General features: G+C 44.3%; 1 protein-coding gene across 1 annotated transcript in view; it reads right to left on the minus strand.

Annotated features, from left to right (window-relative positions):
• Positions 1–9982, minus strand: part of LOC122536223 (acid sphingomyelinase-like phosphodiesterase 3a) — a 44579-nt gene extending 34597 nt beyond the window's left edge. The window contains exon 1 of the mRNA XM_043668410.1: positions 9567–9982. The gene's annotated coding sequence lies outside the window, so the exon portion shown is untranslated. The remainder of the gene's footprint in view (positions 1–9566) is intronic.
• Positions 9983–11300: the final 1318 nt, after the last annotated feature.

Here is an 11300-nt window from a genome sequence, read left to right on the forward strand (position 1 = left end):
TTTTTTGTCTTTCAATCTATCCGTTTCCTTTTTTTTTTGGAGGGGAGGAGAAGGGTGGATTTCTGCAACGGGGTAATCGTATCCAGGTGATTCCCTCGATGTAGTCAACGAATGAAATTTTCGAGCCGGGCGAACATCGCCGCGGATTGGAGAGCGATCGAGTTGAATTGAATCCCGGAATGGTGGAAGTTTCGTAACAACGTGTGTACATAGATTTCTTCGGACTCGGGATTCGCGGCGCGGAATAGGCTTGATTTTCGGGATTGTTGCTTGCCGGTTATCGAACACCATCGCGCCGCGTATCGGGAACGTTAATCGGTTGCTTGCGTTTGTTAATCGGGAATTAATCGAATTGCAAACCCTGCGGGGAGAAATTGAATTTCAAACACGGTAAAACGGTAACTCGAGCGGAAGGCTTCGGTGATTTTTTGACGAAGCGTCAAATTCTGTTCGTATCCTGTTAAAGTCAAACAGATTTTCATTGTATTGCCTACAGTCGTATTTTGGACGAAACGCAAGAAACAAGCGATCGACTTGTACTTTAAACTTGTTATATCAATGCACAGTTACGGTAGCACAACTGAAAAAAGTGAAAATGTAAAATAGGACAAATCACAGAACGATCATTTTTGCAAATTAGATCTGTTAGTTCTTCAGATTCTACACGTGAAACGAATGATATATCCAATTTCGTACGATCTCCTTATTCGTACCTGTATTTTTAAAATAAATTGTCTAACTCTAGCGCACATGTGCTATCTTTTCGTCGAGGAATGAAACTACAACTCTTCAATTTTCATCTTATCACTGTACGATTATTACAGAAGACTTTTTTACACGATGTATATAGATCGAGCGAAGATGTACGAATTTTTATGCTGCGAGAATATCGATCAACGATTCTGCAATAATCGGGCAGTCGAAAAAGAGGCGCAGAAGCGTAAACGACGGAATCGTCGCGACAGATCGTTATCACGCGTAGGCCATGATTTAAGATGGAAAAAAAACGCATTAGCATTTGCCGATATCGTGTCAGAGCATTAAAGAGGCTAAATGCCTTCTCGCGGAATATCACGGCGATATTGCCCGCTTGGAAAATTTATTTCTTAGCGGCGTTATTTTACGCCGATTTACCAGCTTTATTACAAGCCATCTTGAGCAATCTTCATTGTGTACGTACGCGCGTTTAACGACGGATAAACACCATAACGTGTAGCGATGATAAATTAATAACCACGAAACTGGCAACGACAACGTCGAATAATCAGGAACTTTTATCTTCCTCCTTTGAACAATGGCCGATAGGTGAGATAACAATGTAAACGAAAAGTGTGACGGTTAAGAAAAATATGAAGATTAGGAGAATCGTTGAATTAATTGACGACACGGCAAATCCAAAGACAGGATTTAATAGGAATAATTAGAAAGATGACAAAATTTTCTGAACACCTTAAATAGATACGCAAACGTTCCAAGCTTGGAGAAGTTGAAATTTACTTCGTACGTTATATAAAAGTCCTTTCATCTTTATTTATTTACTTATCGATCGACTCTAGAGAATAAGTCGCCAAGTAAATAAAAGATGAAAGATGAATTTTACATGACGTACGAAAATGTTTGAAATAAATGTCATTTTCACTTGAGGTCGTTTATAAATAACGTACAACGTGAAAATTTGTGAGACGAAATCGGGTCGCCTCGGCGGAATTATTTGCGACAACCTCGCCGCAGACTTTACAGCCCACGCTCGGAAATCGATAAATTTTGTTTAACTAAGGAATGAATTCCGCGAGCAGAGCCAAGGAACCAACTGGCACACGAAATCTCTTCTCCTTATCCAAAAGCGGAGATGCAACAGCGAGAACGGCAAACACCTGTGCAATGTAACCAACAATCGCCGGCAAGTCAAATAAGCGATCGAGTTCAGCAAATATTGCGCCCCGTAATATTTGGACAACGTGACGCACAGGTGCGTACCATCAAAGATAACGCAATCAGCATTAACGGAATCTCGTCGAGGTATACGCTGCGTAAATCAAAAATTCCACGCTATTAACTATTCCAAGGGTGTAAGGGGGGAGCAAATATATTTGGAGAGAACGTGGTGAACGTGTTCCCGCTGCATGGTGAAACTAAACGGTGAATGAGTGAGAAATTCGCACTGCGTGTAAGTGTGACGTGGCGGATTTCAAAAAATATCATTTTCACGTTGAAATGCAGTTGGTACGCGTCAGAATAAATTTCGCAAGTAAAAGAGAGACTTAATTATCTGAATGAATCCTCGTAACGGGAGGAATTGACAATTTTCAAAATTCTGAAAGATTCAAAGACAAAGTTTGCGATTTTAGAAATTCACATGATTTCTCAGAATTGTGTTGTAAACATTTTTCCTTTCACTTCGGTTTCAACTTTCGACAAAAAGAAAAAAAAGGGGACAGTTAATTTCTGATTTACCGAGGATACAATTAAACAAACGAACGCGAAACTTTCCACGAATAATCGTCGGTTGGGGTGGGAGGGGTGTCTACGATTAATACTGGATATATATTATGAGATCGCGGTGGTCTTGATCGTTCAACAGGCGTTAATTCCCGGTTCGTGCCCGTACTAACGACGGGTGCTTCGCACTCTCGCGTTTCTTTTTGCCAGAGAATTTATTCCTTGAACGTGGCCCGCTGCGGCGACAGATGTATACTAGAGATTTACGTGACCCTCGAGGACGTTGACTGCGCGCGCCAGTGCTCGATAATTAATGGTCACTTTTAAGACATTCTAAAACGCGTCAAAAAGCCGCCAGAACATTTGCCATGATTTACGATGTGCAAAATGTAGCCGAGGCTACCTGAGGGTTCGTTCCGCGGCGTGCGTGTCTTCGGCTCTCATTTGCATGCGTCCATGGTCTACGTATTCGCACGTATGTACACGCCGGGCTCACCTCGGCGGATACGCGAAGCTCCAAGTATATATTTCGTTGAAACGTTCACACCATTTCGCTGAAATTCACATTTGTAGAATGGAGAAGAAGATGAAACGTACAGAAGATGAAACGCTGAGGTGAGATGAAGACGGTGAAATTGAGAGATCGTTAAATCTCCTCTCCCCGGAAAGTCGAGATAATGGTTACCAAGGAAATCGTGGTCGTCCAGCCTCGAACGTTATAAACGTTAAATAATACGCGTAATTATCTATGTGTCGGAACAGAAAATCACAGACGAAAGTTAGACGTTATACTCTGTATGTGCAGTTAACGTCGTTAACAATTAATCAACTCAAAGCGAAAGTATGATCGTTTAAACGAACCTTAATAAACTGCGTGAAGTAACGTTAGAATCACCTTTCAGAAAAATGTACGATCGTACTTTACCGCCCACGGACACAGAAATATAGAGAACATAATTTACACAATTTCATCTTGACGTTTCCCTCCATTTGTAACCGTTTCAAAAGCTCTCGCTTGCGTGAAAATGTATCGCTTCGACAGGTAACGAACTATCGGCTTTGTTCCATGATCCCGTTTCGAAAAAAAGAAATTTTCGATTCGACGATGTATATAAATCATAATTGAAGGATGCCCTCGACTCGCTGTACAAGAGTTTGTATTGTTCGAAAAGGGCAAATAATTCACGTACGAATCGTAATGACGATTATTCCCTCTCTGCGTCGTTCCTATTGTAGGTACCTTTCCAACCTATTCAAAAGTATTCGCCCCCTTGTAATCCGGATCGCCAGATGTCTTTTCACCTTTTAGGTAGCAGCAATAATTATTGTACCTTTATGTCTCATTAAATCTATGTCTTTCTCTTAAATCACTCGCCTGCTTGCTCGCTCGTAATTACGCTTCCCTCTAATCATTCTTTCGGATTCCCCCTCCCCCTCCCCCTCCCCCCTCCTCTCGTCGCTCTTCTCTTCACTCGTCTTCTCTCGTCTCCGCTTCTCTTTTCTTCTTGAGTTATTCAGCATCCTCTCCGCAAACAATCGCTTTCCCATTTGTTTCACGACATAACAATCCCCTCTTTATTCTATCTCGAGTTTGAACAATAAATTAAATCCACGTTCTCAACATTTTCTCGTCCACGTCGCGGACGTCGTATTTCTTTATTACACTTGGCCGGCTTGGTTTTTAATCGACGTCTCTCGCACGATTTATCGCTAACGCGCGACGCAAAACTTTCAAATCACACTCGAAGTTACGAACTTTCCGTCTAACCAAAGTGACCCTCGCTCCTTTTTTCTCTAAATGGAATGTTGCCTCCCTACCTTTATTGAAATTTATCGCGCACGCGGCGAGAATATCGCCGAGTACCCTTTAAAAAGGAAATAAACCTGACCCTTATTGCTTCGAACATTAGGATCCTGAACAAGATTTGAAATATATATATACGACGCACAGCGCTCTTCGATATTAAACAAGCCTCCCGCCACTACGCTAATTCCCTTTAAACTGATTTACAACCGCACCTCGTCGAATCAGGAACATTCAATTTGTTTAAATTGCGATAAGTCTGATGCATTTCTCATACCGGACAATTAACAGACTACTAAATGACCAGTTCGTGTAGAAGAGATTCAGAAATTTCCTATGACACGTAAAAGTTTCGTTTTGTTGCTCTTTCAAAAAAATTCAGTAAATTTATCAGGACAGTTGTTATTTATTAATCAATCAATTCGTTCGTTTAATTTGTCATCTTCGATGTTGTAAACCGACGTATGTTAGTGTAACTCACATTTACGCGAAATTGCTAGCAAAGTCTCACAACGCGTAACAAGATTTTTGCCTTTCGTCGACGAAACATTACCGCAAAATGGGTCAGATCGACTCTTCGAGTCCGTCTCGTTGGTTGTAAGTTTCTTTGGCGGCGCCGTGGCCGCCGAATTTTCGAAGCTTCTACGTTTCAGAACGAAATCTTCCGGCTGAGGAAGCAATTCCCAATACTTCGTCCCGAGGTTCTCGTAAAGATATATAACGTGTGTGTATGTGTGCACATGTGTATTCAGTACGTACGCGTACATACTCCGGGCAAGAACGCCTAATGATAAATTTCACCGGAAATAAGATCTTCGCCGGAAAGGACATTAGCTAAACAGTGACAATTCTCATCAGGCAGGTGGAGTCAACGTACGAGCCGAGTATTTTGGTACAAACGGTTTAATTATCTGGCTGTCTTACGTCGCGATTTAACGCGATGAAATTATATCGTAAAGGGAATTTAACCGAGCGTAATTCGCCAAGGAAACGAAAATTTCACGTGACGCACTAACACACACACGCGCGCATGTAACCACAATTGTGCCAGAAATTTGGCAAGATCGACTCGTTATCGATTCTACTGATGAAAATTTGTCAGGGAACGGCGAGTTCCCTCGTAAATATTTACGATCACTTTCCTCGGCAAACAACGAACAAATTTGCGAAGATGATCGAAACGCGCAGCTCTTAACGGGCTTCGAAACTACCACTTAACCGGAGAATCGCCGAATTTAATGGAACTCTTGTCACCGGCGCACTCTGTTTCACGTTCGATTCTTCTTTTTTTCCTCTCTCTCTCTCTCTCTCGTGCGAGGCCTCGAACGAATCGTTTTTAGCACCGGCATTAGACCGTGTAAATACCATCGAGAACTTGCATGCCGGCGCACGTAGGTACTATTGGTAATTCAAACATGTCAGCAGCGAGCGACGAAGACCCCCCGCCCCAGTTCGTCACGAACAATAAGAGAGCATCAAGAATCGGTGGAAAATTCACCCTCGTAAATCACTTTCGCCCCGTGTTACGTGGAAATTAAACCGGGGCCGTACACAGCCCGCGAGAAGATAAGACCGCCGGGTAAAGTAATCACGAAAATAGTTGCCGCGCGAAGTTGCCGCCAAGTTATCGCGCGATTATATGGATTTTTTAAGCACTTCTGCCGCGATTACAGGGTCGTGAGCAACGACCGATCGTTGGATCGCCTATTTTCCCCACGGAAGATAGAGGGAGCGAAAAAGTGCTCGAAGAAAATGGGACGATTAACGAGAAGCTTGTTATCTCCCGCGGACGATGAACGAGATCGCGTAAAATATAAAAATCTAACAGCGCTTCGTGTTAGAAAAGAGGAGACAGGGAGAAGGAGAAACTTTAGCGTGAAAATATAATATCTCGAGATGAATCTGCCGATATTTACGACTCTGTAGAGATGTATATCTACGCATATATATCGCATCTTTGTGTAGGAAATTTTTGGCCTTAAATTGTCGACGTACAAGGGAGTTTTGTCGGCGATCTATCGAAGAATTGATCGAGCATCAAACAACAGATTGAAACTACTAGAATACCAACTGAACCCAGAGATATTTAAGATCACATCAAAGTGATAAACAGCTGAAATTTCGAAACAGCCAATATATATTCCAAGCGACATCAATTTCATTTATCGACATTTCAGAAGAACAAATTAGTGTTAAATATTTTACCATTCACAGGGGATGATCAGGGATTTCACAAGACCAATTTACACTTTTAAAATGTTAAACTTATATAAACTGAAATATCAAACTTATTATATAACTTCCGAGATATTAAGCCTTTCTCTCCTACGAGTAAACATCGTTGATAATAAGTTGACGCAACAGCGACACAAACAGAATTAATATCAAAATTGCGATGTTCGAAAATGTATTTAAAAATGATACTTCTCGACGATTATTTCGCGGTATTCGAGTAAACCTCGAACTCTAAGAAAAACTCGATGGAATCGGAAGATCTTCCAGCTTTTCCCGAGATTTAAAACGAAATTACACAGGCAAACGTATAATATAATATTCACCCGCGTTTCGCATCGATTCGTCGCGAAACACAATTGGTTATTTAAAGTCGACTCGCCGCTCCGGAAGGAAATAAAACGGGACGCACGCTCAGAAAGCGTGCTAGAACGTGCAAGATATGGAATAGCATTGACCGTTTCGTCAATATGTGCACAATTAATGCACGTACGGCGCGCGAGGAATCGTTTTATCCGGTCCATTTTCAATATCCACAATTCGGTTGGCGGTAGCCTAGGAAATGCTGCCGCGAGCGCACGAGCGTGAAATCGTATAAGTTTTATTTCGCGCAAAACTGACATATTTCCTCCTTTAAAAATTTCATACGGAAGTAGGCAGCAGCGAGACACGAACGAGCAAAAACGAACGAAAGGACCATAACGGAGCCGAAACGTATGTATACGAGTGCATACATACATACATACATATGTACATGAGTATAGACACAGACATGTGGCGTATATTCAAATAGAGATTTCGCGGCTGTCATTGTATCTCTTCTTATACCGCCGACACGAAATTTTCGATTTTACTTGGCCCCGGTTGACCAACGATGGAGACAAACGAGATCGAAACATTAACGATCCAATAACTCGCGGTGCACGTCGCACACACGCGCGACAGAAAAGAACGTTTCGTGTCAGGAGCAATATCGTCGGCGTTATCTCGAGCGACGAAAAATGTATTACAAGACGGTTAGCCCCGTCGACCGAGCCGCATTTTCGCGAACCAGCAAATCAGATTTACGACGCGTAATATCATTACGTCGAGTCGCCGTGGTTCCGTTCGCGACGTTCTGTCGCGCTGGTTTGAGCGTTCGTTTTCGCTCGTTTCCCTTCAACTCACTTTCTTCCCTTTTCTTCCTCTTTTTCTTTCCGTTTCCACACGAACGACAGTAGAAAAGGGGGTGCGAAAGAGAAAAGGCGAGACCAGGCGAGCAAAACCGTAATATCCGAAGGAAAATTTGTTCGGCGAAATGAAATTATCCAGCGACGATCTTGCATTATACTCGCGGTCGTACGTGCTCGGCATAACGCATCGAAGCTGCCACGTTCCTCTAATACGTGGAATACGTATCGAACGTATCGTATCGTAACTTCCATTCTCGAATCAGCGAAATGTCTTGACCAAATTGCTCGCGACTCGATTGTCCCTTTTTTTTTTTCTTTTTTACGAGGCCAGTTGATTCATCCCCATTCGAATGGTTCACTTTCGTTGGCATAACGATGGATTAGAGAGACGACGATCGGGAGAGAGAGAGAGAGAGAGAGAGAGAGAGAGAGAGAATGAAAAATGTCGGCCAAAGTTCAAGACACGATCCGCGGATATTAAGTTTACTTCGATCGAGTGTAAGTCGCGGAACGGAATGACACAGAAGGACGTATAATTAAACGGTGCCGTGTTCCTCGGCCGTCGCGGACTTGCACGAGCCCGACGACGTCCGCCAGCGAGATATAGAAGAAATGGAATTAATGAGAAAAAGTTTGAAGCGATGCGACGTCGTTTTAATTAAGACGATGATGCAACACTGTGCGCGCCAAGCTATATTTTAATACATCTTATACACCGACTCTACCTTGGAAGGGTTCTCGTTTTTTTCTTTCTCTCTATCTCTCTCTCTCTCTCTCTCTCTGTCTTCTCTCTGTCTCTGTCTTCGAACAGCTATCGACTCGAGGCACCTTCACAAATTAATTCCGTCCCCCCTCCCCCTCTCCTCCTCCTGCTTCCGCTCGAATGGCAAAGGCAGGTGTGTTTTTGAAAGACACTCGCGACAGATGTTCGAAATTCATCCCGCAAGATTAATAACGCGATCATCGTATGGAAATCGTTCGCGAGGTTCACGTATTCCCCGATGATACGTGCAGAAGTTAAATTTTCATGCGCAGCCATGCGTTAAACATTTTCCGACCGCACGAACAGATGCCGAGATTCTAATCGTCGATCGTTTTCAACCAGGTTCCCCGAGGTTTGCGAGTTTCAGTTTCGCTGTTGCTGCCAGCGTTATCCAAAGGATTCACCGCGAGATCTCTTATTTGAGAAACTTTTCCTTTCGTCCCTTTTACGGTACCGGAATGAACGAAGTAATAGGAAAAGCAAGAAATGAAGCGAAGCACGTTGAAAAATATTATACACACAGACATATTTCATCCCCTCGCGCCCTTCTTTCATCGCCACTCCTCCTCACCACAAGCGACAGTGGCTCAGAGTTAATTGCAAATAAATTTTAAATCGCAATATCCTGCGCCGCGATGCAGGAAGCTGTCTCGTGCGTCGTCCATCGTCCACAAAATCTCTTATAAAGAAGCACCATAGCGAAACTGTACGGTCGACCGATATACGATACAACCTAAAACCCGAGTACGTTATATCCCGAGAGCGTCATAAAAAAATCGGAAAATAGAGAGCGGATGCAATCAGCACTTACATGTTCGTCAGAGGCTGGTAAAGCGTAAAAGCGTAGCGAAAGAAAGTCAATCGTTGTGGTGGGTCATATCGAGACGCACACCCACATACGCGCACGCTTCTCGATCCCTCGATGCTTCTCTCTCTTTTCTTTTTTTTTTTTTTTTTTTTTTTATTCGAGGAACTTATGATCGGTTACGGAGAGGATACAAAGAGCCCGGCTTTTTCACAAGACGGTGAAATCCTTCGGAGTGGGTTACTAGTGACGGAGACGCTGCTCTAAACGTGCTCGATCACGAACAACTACCGATCCGTCACTTGCTGGATCATTCCTTCACGGGACGCGAGCGAGACAACTCCTTCTCACCTCTCTCGGGATTCGAAACTCCTCGTTTTGAAAACGCGCCACCTCGAGGCGCGGTGCTTCGCGGCCGCGCGACCGATTCCTCCGATTGGTAACTCGTCGTCGTCGTCGTCGTCGTCGTCGTCGTTGTTGTTGTTGTTGTTGTTTCACAGATTCAGAGTGCGATTATAATCGCGACTATTATATCACGACGCTAGATCACGAAAACGGTAGATAAACGAAATCGAAAAGGCGATCAGAAAATCCACCTCTTTCTACAGAGCCGAGCACACTTGTATTTTTACCATGCGTGCGCGCGTTAAAACGAGGAACGAAGAAAAAATGTGATGCTTCCGCGAGCACGAAGCGTAGCAGAGGTTCGGCGAACCGTGTGCGGCCCGCACCCTCGCACGAGACGTACTCGTAGGTCTGTCCTCGAGCCGGTAGGATGCCAACACCGACGTCGGCGCTGCCACCGCTGCCACCACTGCCCGCCGGGGGTCGAGGATGGCTCCGGCTTCGCGACTGCGCCCTTTCGCCTCTCTTCAACCCATTACGGTTCTCACCCGTTCGAGCGCGCACAGTCATAAACACACGTACACCGAGGGAGACCCTATCATACAGAGGCCCGCCGCACGGCCGTACGATGTAAGACCAACACACGTTTGCCAGTGGCGCGCTCGTACTCACCCTATAATAACGTTTCCTCCTTTGTATAGGTGAGTTGCTTCTTCCTCGCGCCCCCGTTCGTCCCCCGGTTCGTCCTGGCCTTCGTTTCATCCCCCATGGCCTCGTGCCGCGTCGCAAACCCTCTCTCCCTCCCCCCCCCCCGTTAGCCGCAACACGTAGCCGAGCCAGCTACTCCGGCCTGCCTCCGTTCTACACACCCGCGATACATCATCGTATCGCTTTATGTCTCGCGTAACGTTTTATTAACCAGAAATCAAGCACGCCGGGTGCTTCTTTCCGGGCGCTTCGGCCTGTCAGACCACCGACGACTGAATCTCGTCGCCCGATCGCGGCTGAGCAACCACGAATCGGAGATTTCCCGTGGAATCAGTTTCGCCGATAGTCACGGGTAATTGACTCTTCAACGGCGTAACGTGACACGGGGGGGCAATCGCGTGTCCCGATCGCAACAAGGGAAACGAGTGGGCCGACCACGTGCCCTATCGAGCCGATTCTCCGGATCGTGGAAGAATTATCAATAATTATTAATAGTGGGAAATGGAACACATCGCGGTACACAACGCTCGGCTGGTTGATATATCCTTGGTCGATCCGTGTTATCGCTTCTCGTCGTCGCGTAATTGATATCGCGAACGTGGAAACCAAAATCTGTGGAAGTAAATCGTGCGATTGGATTTAAAGCGAGGAGGATCGGAGGATCGGGGATGCACAAGGATACGGCCATTGTAGTGGATGCTGAAGAGTTATTGGGATGTTGAAGACGTTCGCGGAATAATTAAGATACAAGGGAAATCGAGTTTGGCGCTTATGAATACAGAGAACGACACAGATGAAATCATATCCGCGTGTATTGACGAACAATGCGTATTAATAAACACGAGGAAAACGTTTCTACGGTTCGAGAGGGTTTTTTTGGATTTGTAGAATATCGATAGGTTTTGTTCCATTGCTGATTCAAATCGAACAAAAAGAAAATGACTGAAAAATATATGAGAAAATATAGAATGCATTCAATTTAATTATTTAACGTTGATCTTAAAATAACAATTTAATTAATAACGTTGACCT

This window comes from Frieseomelitta varia, unplaced genomic scaffold, assembly GCF_011392965.1.
Source record: "Frieseomelitta varia isolate USP_RPSP 00005682 unplaced genomic scaffold, Fvar_1.2 scaffold_816, whole genome shotgun sequence".
Classification (NCBI taxonomy): Eukaryota; Metazoa; Arthropoda; class Insecta; order Hymenoptera; family Apidae; genus Frieseomelitta; species Frieseomelitta varia.